Genomic DNA, 14,867 nt, shown 5'->3' on the forward strand with positions numbered 1-14,867 from the left:
CTTTCCCGCATGAAAAAAACTTATACTCTGAAATTATATCAGATAATATAATATTTATTATATTATAGTATAATTTAGAATATAAATAATTATATATTTAAAAATAACTACTTTTTTGCCGTTTTCCATATAAAATTTTATATTTTAAAAGTATATCAATATAATATATAATTTTATATTTTGGCATATATTATCATTATAAAAACTCCATATAATATTAGATTATATAAAAAAAATATATGTCATTATATAGTATCAATTTATAGGTTTATATATTATGATTTTATAATTCAAATTATATTATTAACAGCATAATATAATATATAATGCTCGTATATAAGCTTGTATATATTAAAAGATATACATGACACTTTTGTGCTTCGAAAAATTTTCAGTTCCATGAATGCTCTTTCGGTATCCTCTAAAACTTATTTTATTTTGAGTAATTATTTTTTTATATTAAAAATTAATCATATAAATGAAAATTTATAGTCATAACGACTCTCTCTACAAACTTCCTTTCAAGTTCGATCTACGTACTTAATTTACTCGAATAAAATATATTCTCATTGATACTCACAATCATCGTCAAACTGAAAGTCTTTATTTTTCATATTTTATTTTATATTTTTAGGTATATAATGTATTATATAATACAATATACAATTCAATATCTTGAGATTCTCCAACGTCAATTATATAAAAAAATATATTTAACAATATAATATTTAATATATAAAAAAATATATTCTATTATATATCATTCCAATATATGTAAATTTATAATGAATTTTATAAGTTAAAAATTATATTTTATAATTATATTACATATTATGAAAATATGTATATATTTTTTAATAATTTAAATTATAAATCAAAGTATAACTTTGAATTTATATAAATATTATATTTTATTATACATACATTTTTGCCGTTCTATAAAATTATATATTTACGGTATATTTTTTTATATATAATCAAAATATATGTTATTTTCATGCGGGTTTATTTTCTTTTACTTTTACTCAACCAATCGTACGTGCAACTAAAAAATAAAACGAAAACCGCGAATAACATTTTTAACAAATTCAAGTGAGTGTAACAAACTGTTTCGGCTCTAAAACGCGTTACACAAAAATTTGCACATCGTCTTTTATTGTCGAATCCTAAATTGTTATTAAGCAAGTTAAGTGTTTTTGTGGATAAATAGACTAGGTTAAATTATTACAATTTTACATAGTGGAACCTAAACATGCAAACCTTCTCAATAAGACAATTTATAGATAAATTGAGAAAAATATAGATAGCCCGAACTGGGAATCGAACCCAGACCATGTCGGTATCGCGCCGAGTGCTCTACCAGTTGAGCTATCCGGCACTATACTATATTCCGTTGTCAGTACAATTTTACAAACTTAGGTAAAAGGGTTGTCCTCGTAGTAGGTGGGAAAAATGTGGTACAGTGGCGACAAAGAAATGTTAGATGACGTTAAAGTTTTCTTAAAAACTGATGGATTGAACTACGTCTTAGGATGAGTGGTAAAATGGTCAAAAAAGGGATAGGTTGAAGGTCGAAGTAATACAACTGTAGCCTCTCAACTTTATTGCTTTATGACAGGAAATGATTTAGTCACCAAATATTTAAAAATTTGGAAAATCCAAAAGTGCACGCCTCGAACGCTCATGTTATGTTTTTTTTTAAAAGTTAAATTTCGAATAAAATTGAATATCCCGCTCTTTTCCCATATAAATTTCCATGGTAAATATACGGTAATAAAAGTAAAAAAAAAAAATAAATAAGGAGAACATTCCTAATGAAAAATGGCGGCAGTGTGTGTTTGTTTACATGTAAGATTGCCGGTTTTAACCGTAATGATTTATTTTTAAAAAAACGAGAAGGCCTACAGTAGTGATTTTCGAAAGGAACCTTCTTTGCTTATTTCTGAAAATTTTGAAAAAAAAATTAAGTAGTTTCGTCAAGTCGTTCTCGAGATATCCGTACCACGCCATTTTTTTGAACCACAGACTAATGAACGTCCACGATAAATTTTTTTTAATGAACTTTTTTTATATTAATACATATTAGACAAATTAAAAAAAGTATCAGGATTATTTATTAGTGTTTCAGCTTTATATTGATGTGCTTTTCATAATGTGTAAGAGTAATAGAAAAAAAATATATGCACTTTAATGAGTGGAAATTGTGTGACTTTGACAGGTTGGTTATAAAGCACAACCTCTCCGCTTCGCTTCCGAGGCGTGCAATATTATTTAGCGATTTCCCGACCATACCGTCAGAACAACCGTTTTATGTAGGTTTATAAAAATATCTATTTGAAAGTTCGGAAGGAAGTACGTTCCAGGAGAACACATGCGCGTTGTATTTAACACAAACTATAACACAATAACCCTTTTCGCTGTGCTCGTATGTTGAATAAAAATTTGAAATGGTCCATTCTTAAATAGTATCTTATGTCATGTGGAATCGGTATAATATTCGATGCCACTCGATGTGTACAATAGTTTATGTAATGAATGCATGAAGACAAACGCCGTTAAATGTCTAAAGACAGGGTCATGTAATCAGAGTTTTAAAAATTATTTACTTTATTATTATTAAAAAATGTTTATAATTCATAAAATTGGATACTTTGTTTAATAATATTCACTTAAAAAAAACTCAATAAAAACAAATCATCTCTGGTGTTATGTCGTACCAATTAGAAGTATGTAAGGTTATAAAATTCAGCTGACGTTGCCTCGATCTACACATGCGTATGCTGGTTAATTACATGCGCATGCGCAGTCTAGAGATTTCGGTCGTGTCGATAAGGCAGCTAAATTCAAAGTGACGTCATAAGAGAGAAAGGTGATTAGTTATTGGCTTGAATTATTGAGTAGGGATATACTCCGCCCATTTCACTTAAATTCAGTGGTTTAATATAAAGATAAGTGTTTTAATGTATGTTAAATCACTCTTCTGACCAATCAGAGAGCATAGTATTTTAATATAAAATTTCATGAGGCTGACTAGCCATTTAGCTGCGTATGTTTTGGTCTGTTATATAAAATATGTAAATTAAAATTTTCAAATAAAAAAAAGTTTCGTTTGATAAATTAATATGTCAATATATCAAATGACACTTTCCATTTGACATTTTGAAGCTTTTCTGTGAAAACAAATTATTCGAAAATCGTATATTTCAATCCTTTAAGCCAATGATTTTTTGAGTGACAATGAAAATAAAAATTATTGATTTTATACGACTGACATATATATATTTCTACCAGGTCAATGATTTGTTCAATATATATACATCGTCGATTTGCATCGTGGAATTCTACCTATGTTATGTACGTGTTCATGTTCATTGATCTCCTTTTTTTTTTTTTTTTTTTGTACAATAACATACAGTCATATAGCAATATAGCTTCACAGTTATTTGAAAAATGTAATTGAACGCCAGTAAATTCATAAACTGTTCGATTTCACAGTTAAATCTCAATATTATACGTTCAATATAAATTTTTCTAGTTTAATGTTAGAGGAGGTAGTTTTTATAAAATACACACTAAGAAAAGTTATTTGTGAATGCGCATAAATCATTCGCTTTATAGACAATTATTTTAAATTTAAAAAATGTTCATTGGATCAAATGTATATTTATTTAATCCAAGTAAATTTACGTAAGCAAGAATGATAATTTACTCGATTTAATAAAATATGTCATTGTCACTATCATAGTTACTTGAATCAAATAATAGATACACGGAAAAAAAATTCTACCAAAATTTACGATGTTAACATCGTAATCTCGGACTAGACTTTTATTAATGTCAATTTTTAAATGTTTTATTTCAAATTTTATTATGTGGGTTATATTTTTTACTATTTAACATCGTAATTTTAACAAAGACTTTTAGGATTAAAAATTACTGTAAAAATTACAATTTAACATCGTAAAAAAGAACAAATAAAAATTACACTTTAAAAACTATATTTATTCGTACATTTAATATTTCTATTTACTTTTTAACAAAATAAATATTACAGTCCTGCCTCTGTTATAATACGATGGAAGCTATAAAAAGTACGATGTTACATCGTACTTTTTAAATAGTAACTGGGTCCTCCGCAAGTCGTTTATATGAATCTTAAAAACAACATATTGTGTAGGCCCTTCAGTGGCCGAGTGGTCCAAGGCGTCGCACACTTCGCACTCGCAAGGACTCGGGTTCGAATCCAACTGCCGAACGATTATTATTTTAATCTTTTATTTAAAATTTCTCTTCAAATTTTACGATGTTACATCGTAATTTATATTAAAGAGCTTAAGACTTCGTATTATTTGTCTGAAGTATTATTTCTTAAATGAAATTTCCAACCCTACATCGTAAAAATTACGATGTGAAAAGTCTAATCCACCAATACAATAATTAATTGGACAAATTACGATGTTAGCGTTGTAAATTTAACTAGAATTTTTTTCTGTGTAGCTAATGAAAACAAAATGTTAAGACTTAAATGCTGTGTTAAAAGAATACGAGTTACGAAATTGAAACTCGGGTTACAACTATGCCCATAAATTAAAAGACTTGACTTGCTGGAATATATAAGCCGACGACGTTACTTTAGGAAACCCTATTCTCATGTAGTTCATATCCACATTCACGAAGTGTTGTTAAGTTTGAGTAAGGTTAGTGCATACAGAATCAGAAGTAGTTACATAGCTCATTTGCCTACGAAGATGTGGCAAGAGAAGTTTCTTGATGTTTACTCTCCTTGTGTGAAATCCGCATTACAATCTTTTATTGCATTTTTAAGGATCAAATAGAGCAGCGTCAAATAACTATACTGAGAATTCAAATTTTCGGTATATATGGATCATTTCATATCAAATCACCTGATTTCAAAAACCATATTTTTGACATCTTTTTGTATGGATCAAAAGACTTACATGTGAATTTTTAGCCCTTAATCTTCAAAAGTTCTTAAGATATGAATTTTTGAAAATCAAAAAAACAATAGTATGGCAAGTTTCAAAAATTTATTACTTCTGATCAATTCATCACAATCTAAAAGTGGGGGGTAATTTTTTTCGTCTTAAAATGGAGTTTTTAAAAAAAATATGAAAAAATCAAACTTATTTTCTCCATTTTAAATTCAACTTTGAGTTTTTTTCAAAAACGACATATTGGATTTTTTTTTTTTTTAAATATATGTTACCCTAGACTACAAAACAAATTTTTTTAGCTGTTAGTCAAGACGGGATTCAAATATCTTCGATTTTTTGACCCACTTTTTTAAATTTTTTGTTTTCAAAAACCCGCGTTTTTTGAATATTTAAATAAATTGAAATAAAATCTTCGTTAACTATCAGGAAGATCTATTCTCGTTTCAAAAAATATTTCATAGCAATTGTATTTTTGTTCCTTTGTGTTGTTCAAAAAAATGATGGCTGAAATTTTTCATTCTTTTGCTTATTAATATTAATACAATTTTTACCATTGTCTCATCTTATATTTTTGTTTTAATCTTTAGCAAATTTAATGTGACTGTTCCTGACTCGTGAACACAGCCTAGAGCTTTGGCTTTGACTTAACACATTTATCATGTTTTTTCTTAAAGGTTTTCTTAAAGTTTTTAATGAATTGTGAGGGAAAGAATAATTGAATCTATATGTTACTTTTTTCTACATTTACTCAAAACAAAAAAGCAAAAAGTTTCCTTTTATCAATTCAAATGAGATGAAAGAAATTTAATATTAAATTTTTTTTATGATATTTTTACACTTGATGCACATCTTTCTTTGTTATATTATGTGAGTTGTAACGCCTGATAAATTTTCTTTTAATTTATACAATTTTTTCGATATTATTCAGTATTCATATTCAATAGATTTTATAATCTTACATTTGAACGTGAACTCTGGAAAATAAAAATAATTGTTCGTTTCAATGAAAGAAATATTATTAATAAATTTGTCATTCAACGTGAGCTTCAAAGAATGATAATATGAATTTTGAAACGATAAAAAATTTAATCTTAGTCAGAATTGAGAAATATTAGAATTTTCAGACAGTGATTTTTGGGATCATTAGAATTTATTTGTATCTCTATTTTTCCGGAAGTTATGAATTTTTCACCGTGTTACTGAATAAAAAATCGGTCTGTCAGTTGACCCTGCGGGCCAGCCCTAAAACTTCCCGCGTTTTTCGAGTTCGACATTATTGTGAATACATTTTCGAGCTCTTCGAGCTCGAAAATACTTTGGGATGCCATTGTTTTCTAAAAAAACATTTTTTACCATTTCTTTCTCCCACGGTATCTCGCGAACGAATTAACCGATTTTGATGGTTGAGGCGGCAATCGACGCGTTTTATTAAGTTCTAGAGCTGAATAGATTTTGAAATCGAATGATTAAATTTTTTTGTACATATCCGAAAAAAAACGTTTTTCACTATTTTTTAAATCAACGATATCTCGTAAACGAATCGGCCGATTCAGACGATTGAAGCAGCAATCGACGTGTTTTATCAAGTTCTAAAGCTGATCAAATTTTGAAATTCATTTATCCAGCCGTTTTTGAGAAATTTTCAAAAAACCAAAAAAAATTTTTTTTTTGAATGCATTCGCCAACGGTTTCTCTTGAACGAATGAACCGATTTTGATGGTTGAGGTGGCATTCGACGCGGCTTATAGAGTTTTAGAGCTGATTAGATTTTGGAATCAATCCATCGAGCAAATCAAAAGTTATCCAAATAAAACATTTTTGAAAAAATTTTATTTTTGGAATATCTCTGAACGCACCCTACCGATTAAGTTCAAATTTTTACGGCTTCAAGATATTAACAAGCCGCGTCGAATGACACCTCAAAGATCAAAATCGGTTCATCCGTTCAAGAGTTATGAATATTTACATACATACATACGCACGTACGTACGTACACACATACATACACTCGGACATCATCTTGAAATTAGTCAGAATAGCTTCCTAGGACCGCAAAACGTCGAAATCTGATAGAAATTCGGTTTTTTCAAATTGGACCGAAACTAATAACTTCCCGAATTTTCGAAAACTTTCAATTTTCTCAGCGGGAAGTTATAAATAGAAAATTATAAACAGCTACCTCATAATATCTATATTGAGAGCTGGAAAATAATATTTATTTTCAGAGATCGACTGTCCAACTCGGCCCGACGGTGTTTGATAATTATGAACGATAAAATATAGGCAACTATAGATCAATGATCTTAGGTTGCTTCGTAGGTATAATAGCAAAGCTGCCGTCCATTCTCTAAACCAATTAATTTTCATTAGCCTCCATTAAACTACTTGGTGTTATAGTAATTAGGCCGCAGATTTAGGGGTATTAACATTGCAATTACAACCCCATTCTGTCAATTAACAATAAATAATTGTTTATTATTAATGATTTATATGATTTGTATATTTATGAGCAATTAATAATTCTTTATTCTACTGTTCACCGCTCAGAACTTTTATCAACACAATAAAATTTTGGGTGTGAAAATGGCTCCCGAGGAAAGAATTTCCATATGAAATAAATATGATTTAAAAGCCTCAATTAAATAAAAAAATATTTGAATATATCATTCATTTTGAAACAGATCTAATTTTTCGACCCGTGACGATCGACGATTTAAAAATTCATAATTCTCGCTGCCTAAATGTAACACGATGTGTGTAATTTTTACATCGAGTCATTTACACTACAACAAGACTAAAAATATTTTACGTGATGAACAGAAATTGAACTTTCTTGAATTTAAATTAAATTATTAACCTGGATGGAAAAGCTATATATTGTTAAGAACATATAAAAATATATATGGTGAATATGTGATAAATATATGGCGGCAAAAATATATATATTTATGAATATATGTTTTTTACATATATTGGATTATATATTTTTAATAATATATTTCTTTTCATATAATGTTTTATATTTCTCTATATATATTATCTCATATAATACTCAATATATTTTTGTCATGTATGGATGGTATATATGTAATTTATAAAGTATAATATAATTAAATTTATATATATTTTGACTCATATAATGAGTGATTTATTGTCTGTATATAATTGATCATACATGGAAGAACTTATATGTTTAAATCTATGGTTTGCGGTATATTGAAGTTATATATTTCCGATATATTGAAAATTATATTTTTCTCGATATATTGAAAATTATAGTCTTTATATACCTATATTTTTTGAGAAGCTGCCCGATAGCATAGAAATGAAAATTACAAACTAAAATGCATGGTTTCTATTATGTAACATACCATACTACGAAAAATATGTATAGTACCATATATTTTGCATTATATTGGACGTTATATATTGCAAAATATATGGAGTACCATATATTTTGCAATATACTGGAAAACTTAGATAAAAAATATACATCATACTGTATATTAATAAATATCGGGGAAGGGGGGCAAAACGGGATACCCTCAAAATTTCGTCAAAATTTTTTTTTCTCGAAAAACTTTCGAAAATGGTCAAAAATGGCATCTAGTATCATTTTACACTATTAAAAGCTAAAAAAAAACATTTTTATATTTTTTGCGAAAAGTATAAATGAAAAAAATGTACAAATTTTATCGTACTACAAATTTATTTTTATGAAGTATCACAAATTAAGAAATTTATTTCTTTAATTAACTCAAGAACAATAACAACAATAATACTAATATAAACTCTAAAACTGTAACATTGGTAATCATCATAATTTTAACTGTTACATTGTAACTTTCATAATTTTGTAATATTTTATAACTTTAGTGCTATAATATCACATTATTAACAGTTATGTTAATTTTATAATATTCAATATTTAATTATTCCTCTTATGAAAATAATTTCTTTGGAATGAAAACTAACTAACATTATTTTTAACATAAGTATTAAAATTTATAATAAATAACGATAACGATATATAACTGATTCATCGTTAATGAAAGATAAATCTCTAAAATTATTCACAATAATCACAGATAAATTGAGTATCGTCGTCCGAAACACGTAAATTTTATTACTTACATCAATTTAGAAAGACATTATTACATCAATTTTATTCACTTGAAAAAAAAAAAAAAAAAAAAATTTACTTTTTTTTGGGGTATCCTATTTTGCCCGCAGAAAATAAAAATTTTTTTTCTGATGGCAGTCTAAAATTCGTTATATTTATTCCAAATAGAATCAAAATGAAGCCAATTTACGATATTTATGTCCCTAAAAACTAAATTTTTCGTTAAGTATCCCGTTTTGCCCCCCCCTTTCCCTACTACTTTCAATACAATATAATAATATATAATAAAATATACCAAGATATATATGCTAAACATACATAAAAAAAGTTATATTGATAAATATATAATTAATATATTGTAGCAATATATTTTTTTTCAATATATTATCATATATTAATACGGCAAAAATATAAATATTATTTTATATATTGTACAATATATCACATTATAATATTCATATGTTTTAAAGTATATTTTTTCACATATAAAGTTTTTTCATGCGGAAATCGTCGGCATTAATTGGTCACGAATGTATAAATACGTCACTAAAACTGAATCCTTGTGATTGGAACTGATGAAGGTAATGACAGTTATAACTGCTGGGAAACTCTTGTTAATACGGTAGAATCTGTTCGTATAGTATATATCTTTGATAATACCCTTTACGTATTATATCCACCGTACCAATATATACCAATTTGAATCTAAGGCCGACACAAAGGGCAAAATATATTACAGTGCTATGTATGTATATCTAGCAATTCACAACTAACACTTCTGGAGTTTAGTGAACACGCTATACATCACGCCTGCTATATGCTACGCACTCGAGAATTTGACACGTTTCGCTATTCTATATGTTCGATCAACGCGCTTGTACTGTGATAGAATACATTATCTTGTTTGCCATCTATGTGAACTTGTAACTATAATTATTTCCTGAAAGCTAACGTATACCAAACAAGATGTTTAGTATTCAATCGCTTTGGTATCGTATTATTAATAATATCGAACGACTATTAAATTGTTCTAAAGATACTTCAACAATATGAGATGGAAACTTTGACAAATTATGAGACAAAAGTATAAAAATCTATAGTTGAAAAGTAAGGTGTCAATAAAAAGACATTCAATGGGTACACAGTAAAAAATATTGTGTTAAAAATGGTCCACACAATATGTGTGTAGGATTTCAACACAAAATTTATGTTAAAATCTCAACATGCAATTCGGATAATACAAGAAGTTAATTCAACAATTTTAATATGTCAGTGGTGACACACAAAAAATGTTAACCCGGGAAAAAATAATCATATATGGCTATATATGGATCATATGTGGCCATATATGACCATATAGACATATATGACCATATATGGATCATATATGGCTGTATATGGATCATATATGGCTGTATATGGATCATATATGGTTATATATGGATCATATGTCACCATATATGACATATATGACCATATAGACATATATGACCATATAGACATATATGACCATATAGACATATATGACCATATAGACATATATGACCATATAGACATATATGACCATATATGGCTATATATGGATCATATATGGCTATATATGGATCATTTATGATTGTATATGGATCATATGTGGCCATATATGACATATATGACCATATAGACCATATATGACCATATATGGATTATATGTGGCCATATATGACATATATGACCATATAGACCATATATGGACCATATATGGCTGTGTATGGATCACATACAGCCATATATGACATATATGACCATATAGACATATATGACCATATAGACATATATGACCATATATGGCTATATATGGATCATATATGGCTATATATGGATCATTTATGGCTGTATATGGATCATATGTGGCCATATATGACATATATGACCATATAGACCATATATGACCATATATGGATTATATGTGGCCATATATGACATATATGACCATATAGGCCATATATGGACCATATATGGCTGTGTATGGATCACATACAGCCATATATGACATATATGACCATATAGACTTATAAATGACCATATATGGAGCATATATGGCTATATATGGATCATATGTGGCTACATATGACATATATAGACATATATGGCCATAGATGACGGTTTTGTCGCCGCACATGACTATACCTGGCTATAAATTGCCAATTTTCATATATGGCCATGTATGGAGTATCATATATGGTCATATATGATTCGTTTTTCTGGGGGACTTTTATATTTTATTTTTGTTATATAGATATCCACTAAATATTATATATATATTATTTTGGGGTTACCAATAGTGACAACAATTACTAATTAACATTCAACTATTTTTTGATGTCTTCATTAACCGAGATTTAAAAAAATCACGTAGTATTTCATAGCAGTTGTAAATAGTAAATCAATTAATTTCTTTTGAAAAAACAAAAACATATTTTTTTTTAGCGAAAAAATATTGATAACGTTGCATGAAATAATTTGAAATTGTAACAAAATATTTTTTATTGATATGATAAAAATTCCAGCTTTTAGTAAACGGTAAATTATATATATCAATAATTCTTCCGTGACGATCGATTGACTTTTTAAAATAAATTTTGTGTAAATTTTAAAGTAACAGTGAAATGTGATGATTTAACACAAAAAATTTAACACGGACCGTTTTTAACACAGATACACAATTTTTTTGCTGTATAATGTAAAAAAAATAAAAATATTAATATTTACTTCACTGAAAAAAAGCGGTGTTAAAATGAACTCACAACGGTGTAGCGGTGTCATTCAACCGGTGTATGTTATTATGAATATTAGATTACCGGCTACATTTAACTTTAAAAAAAAAACTTCCAACAGCTTTCATAAAATGAAGTAACATTTTTTTAATTAAAGTAGAAAGAAGACTGCTTTTTATATCTTATTATAGCCGAATACTTTTTTTGCTAAAAAAAAAAAAATATTTTTAATTTCAAGAAAACATCTAAAAGCCACTATTTGAAAAAGTTAATCATAAAAGTTCATTTTAATATCGTGAATGTTAACGATAATAAATCATAATTAAAAATTATAGTTGTTCTTATTAATGAAGTAATTTTTAACACTCGAAGAATCGAGCACCGAAGTTCAGAAATAGGTATATATAGGTTATTCCATGAAGAGGGTAATTCGATGTCATATGAAAATTTGTGGCTTCTGTAGGCGACAGCTTTTGTCCCATTCATTATGTGGTATTAAACAATTTATATGTGTGGCTTGGTCAATATGTATGAGAATTATATCCCAATATGTAGCTTACTGTACAACTATTATAGTATTACTACAGCGATAAGCAATAAGTCTAAATCATTGACTGTTATTGTAAAGTATATTTTTAATTTTTGATCCAATTCACAGAGATAAAAATTTTGGAAACTTTATGTAAAAATATTAGTTACCTTACTCAGATTTCTAAATTCATATTTTACTAAAATTACTTAATTCATATTGTGAATTCAAAACACTGTTGAAATCCCTGGTTAAAAATACTGATTGAAAAGAATTGAGAAGCGGCCACTCCATGCAAACTATGTATATAAACAAAAGAATTTGAATTATTGAAAAGAATTCGAATTTCATCATTTTTAATTCTTTTCAATCCGTATTTTTGACCAGGGATAGTACAATTTTTACTATCTTGAGAATTAAATTATTATTGATACTGAGTAATGTTAATTACTTAAGTATGCCAATGAATATAAACGCAATAGTAAATATCACTATCCAGTTTAGTAAATTTTACTATAGAAGTATTTTATTTATTTATTTTTATTTATTAAATTCATATGCTAAGGCTTGAAGCCAGATGGCAAAAATATAAAATTTATATACATTGTCACATAAAGTACTATATAAACTGAACATTAGGGTGCTTTTATTTTTGCGACTATTTTTTTTTTTTCGCTCCCATCCCGAAATTTTGTTGGAAATACCCCCAAAAAAATTCCCTGAGAGTTTGAGCCCTTAATATTAATATTAAGTACTCGACCACAGCGTGTGAAGATTTCCCATTTAAAATACACGTAAACTTGGGTTTTTATTTTTTAAACTTCTATAACTCCGCGGCATTTTATGATATCATCTCGCCCAAAGTCGCGATTTTCTCAGAATTAAATGCTCTACAAAAGTGCCCATGGTCGCGAAGTCGTAACTCGTACAGGTGGGGTAGTAAGGACCGCTAAACTGAATTTTTTCATAGGATTCTTGTTTTTTCTCTCAACAACAAAACCTACAGAAAAAATGTAAATGATAATTTTATAGGAAATTCAATTTTCTACAAAAAAAGTCCTCAGCACCAAATCACTCAGATTGATATTTTCTGAGATATTAGTCAAATAAAAAATCAATATTTTTTAAGATTTGATTCGACATTTTATGGGAATTCAATGCTGCGTAAACTTCAATAATTAATATCTCAAAAAATATCAATCTAAGTGATTTGGTGCTCAGGACCTTTTTTGTAGGAAATTAAATTTCCTATAAAGTTGTCATTTGCATTTTTTCTGTAGGTCTTGTTGTTTATGAGATAATGAGAGAAAAAACAAGAATTCTATGAAAAAATTCAATTTAGCGGTCCGTAGTACCCCACCTATATGAGTAACGGCTTCGCGACAATGGGCACTTTTGTAGAGCATTTAATTCTGAGAAAATCGCGATTTTGGGTGAGATGATATCATAAAATGCCGTGGAGTTATAGAAGTTTAAAAAATAAAAACCCAAGTTTACGTGTATTTTAAATGGGAAATCTTCACACGCTGTGGTCGAGTACTTAATATTAATATTAAGGGCTCAAACTCTCAGGGAATTTTTTTGGGGGGTATTTCCAACAAAATTTCGGAATGGGAGCGAAAAAAAAAAAAATAGTCGCAAAAATAAAAGCACCCTACTGAACATATAACTAATATTATTGAAATTTGACAAGCTAGTAGGTACCAATTTCTAGATTTAAGAAGAATTCAAATGCTTTATTTTTGAAACTTTCAAGAGAATGGGTGTTTATTACATCTGATGGTAAACTCCTGCCATAACCGAATTGCAGACACAACAAACGAGTGCTCAAAGGTGGTAGTCCTAAAATTTGGTATTTTAAAGGCAACATTGTTGTTTTTAGAATGGTACACAGAAAAAAAGGATTTGGTGACGCAAGTAATTTTTCTGTAGTAGGAATTAAAAACAAAAGTTGTTTTATGACTAGAAAAGATTTTAGTGGCTCAAGAAATTTCTTGCCGCAACAAAGTTTTTCTTGCCCGAAGAAAATCTTCATTTTCACTATAAACTTGGTAATAAATAATGAAAATAATGCATTCATTGCTTTGCATTAGCTTTTTATACTAAAAGATTAAATATTATAATATTTTTATAACTCGCTTTCTTCATGCCGTTTATTATCTTAAGACTCATTTTGTTCAATTGTCCTATTTTTTACAATTTTGAGATTTTGTGAATTCAGCTAAAGTAATTAGAAAATAAATTTATGTCTACGAAAATGAAAAAAAAAATTTTTTCTTATCGATTTACTATTGTCACGAGTATATATACATATATACGTGTATATGTATGTTTTATAGAAGAGTGAACATCCTGGTTATCGTTCGCACTGGAAAGAATCCAAATCTCTCCGACAGTAATTCACCCTAACAACTGCTTCAAAAGCATTAAAGAACAAGCTTAGATGGTAAGTTTTCAAAAATAAAAAATAAAATAAAATGTAAAATGAAGAAAAAACTTTCTTT

At 27.8% G+C, this 14,867-nt stretch overlaps 1 protein-coding gene across 7 annotated transcripts in view; it reads right to left on the reverse strand.

The window, feature by feature from the left end:
* LOC130676748 (glutamate receptor ionotropic, kainate 2-like) overlaps positions 1-14,867 on the reverse strand; it is a 277,423-nt gene that overhangs the window by 105,094 nt on the left and 157,462 nt on the right. The gene's annotated exons all lie outside the window — the stretch shown is intronic.

This window comes from Microplitis mediator, chromosome 10, assembly GCF_029852145.1.
Source record: "Microplitis mediator isolate UGA2020A chromosome 10, iyMicMedi2.1, whole genome shotgun sequence".
In the NCBI taxonomy this organism is placed as follows: Eukaryota; Metazoa; Arthropoda; class Insecta; order Hymenoptera; family Braconidae; genus Microplitis; species Microplitis mediator.